The sequence below is a fragment of the Orbicella franksi genome, chromosome 3, assembly GCF_964199315.1.
Source record: "Orbicella franksi chromosome 3, jaOrbFran1.1, whole genome shotgun sequence".
Classification (NCBI taxonomy): domain Eukaryota; kingdom Metazoa; phylum Cnidaria; class Anthozoa; order Scleractinia; family Merulinidae; genus Orbicella; species Orbicella franksi.
In genome coordinates, this window is record NC_138147.1 from 12,630,001 (window position 1) to 12,632,339 (window position 2,339).

General features: G+C 40.9%; 1 pseudogene; it reads right to left on the bottom strand.

Moving 5' to 3' along the window:
• The window catches only part of LOC145482315 (uncharacterized), a 1,730-nt pseudogene extending 1,138 nt beyond the window's left edge, over positions 1-592 (bottom strand).
• Between the last annotated feature and the right edge of the window lie 1,747 nt (positions 593-2,339).

A 2,339-nucleotide genomic window follows, 5' to 3' on the forward strand; every position in this document is an offset into this window, starting at 1 on the left:
ACGCGGCATACAGCTGCGGTACATCCTTGAACTGGCCTTTCTTTGAGCGCCGTTCCGTATCACTGGCAGTGAGAACGTCATGGCCCTCGTTAGAGTATCTCCTTATGGTACCTTTCAAAGGGCATAGGATCCTGTCGCATACGTCTTTTCCAGACTGCGGCTCAGAAAAGTCGTATCTCTGAAGTGACACACCTACACGTTCTCCAACATCACGGGCTGCAACAATAAGCTGGCTATTGTGGTAACAGCCGACTTCATCTGATTTGAGGCAAGCCTTCTTTACCTTTGATGAGCGAACGGTGATTAAGAGACTCTCCAAGATGCACAGCACAGAGAAACAATCCTGTGAACAGCTGTTGAATAGGTGGTTGTAGAAGGAAACGAAAAAATTCCCTTTTCCATCACTCATGATAGCACAGTTAACGTGCCAGTTCATTCCCCTCTTAGCATACCAATCGCACTGCTTTTCACGAAGTCGCCGCTGTAAGAACTTCATTGCCCAATCGATCACTATAAACACTGAATCTTCTGTCAGGTTTTGTATGAAGCTTTGTTTTGCGATCTCTGGGTTTCGCATCGGAGAATATGCCATTTCCATTCGTTGATGAAGTCCATGGACTTTCCAAAGTCATACAGAAGATTATCATGTTGTTCTTTGGAGTACATCGAAGAGCAAAGTTCATTGATTTTTCCCTCCTCGGATTGAAAAACAGTCTTCAGTTCCTCGCAACTGCCACACTTTGATAAATGTTCATGCATGCAAGCACTGGTGTTCGAAGTCTTCATCAACGGGATCACTAAGAGCGAACTTCCTGCAGTGATCTGCATAACGGCTGTCTTCGTCGCGACAATGAACGCGGTACTCAGTTTTTAGGTAGCAATTCGCCTTCTTTACGCGGTTCCTAACCTGTGAACACCAATCCTTGCTCACTCCGTAGTCTTGCTCAAGTTGTTCAACAATTTGGGTGATTCTTTGGAAACCTTCGGCACCGTCAGCGGATACATTGTCCAGTCCTTGCAAAGACTTACCCTGAGACGGTTCCCTCACTTGAAGGACGCGGTACATTGTTGCACGACTAAGTGGTTGAAAGCCATCATCTTCACAAAATGCCACATACTTATACCACTCATGACAAGCAAAAATTCATATGGGTACCCAGGTTAAAAATATTTAAATAGCTCTACTAATTAATACCACTTCTAATTTAGAGGAAAAAAGTTATGAGAATAAAATAAAAGTTGTCTGTACGACGAAGCATGCCTTCACTGTTTAGACTGAGAGTCCTAAAGCATTTTTAGCATGTATTCGAATATCTTATAACGATAAGCCCGCCACCCACCCCACCCCGCGCCGTACTGTTTTTAACTCGGCGGCAGGTCAGCGGTCACGTTTATGAGGTAAACATGGCGATCACTTCCTGATTACCGTCCTTGTCACATGCCATTAGGGACAGCGCGTCTCCCAACCCCAAAATGCATCGGGAACGAAAGAATATCGAGATCGAAATGTATTGTGGGCCAAAATATAACCAGATAGTGGGAGCCTGGTCTCTAACACTTGAACGCCTGGTTGATTTCAGCTTTAAAACGCAGTTAGCGACCACCAGCCCACGTTTTCTCGAAATATTTCTGAAAGGAAACACAAATTATCCCTCGAACGTCTCAGTCACAGAAATTTTTGCTCATCAGATCGGTTGTGCACCACGGTATTTATTATCTTGCAATTCATTGACCTATTTGTTACTAGTAAACGAACCTTAGCTTGTGTTGTGTATGTAGAAATTATATGTAGTTTCTTTAATTTGATTAACAATAATCATAACGGCTTGTCGTGTATTTAATGCAGTAATACAGAATTTCATACCGTAATCCCATTATAATTCCACACACATACCAACATTGAAAGCCTGAAAATATATAATATAATATATAATAATATTTATCTGTTTTTTTTGTTTCTGCATGTAATGTTTGTTTCAGATTTGTTGCTTAAAAGCAGTAAAAACTCTAGAACAATATGAAATAACTATATGACAATATTGAAATGACAGTAGATGTCAGACATGTACTCAGAGTCCAATTTTCCTTAGAATGTTACTCGAGCCATGTATAGCAAAAAAATATTAAATTAATAGTAAACTTGTTGCAAAATCAATATAGTTCGCACTGTGCCGTTCAGTACTTACATGTACATGTACATACATATATCTGTGGTGGGGACCAAGTTGATAAAAATCCTACGGAAATGAGCTGATTGATCAAATATTTATGCAAAGCACGATGCCCAGTATTGTGATAGCTCACTGAAATTAAATGTGTGAAACGCAAGACTAGTTTCA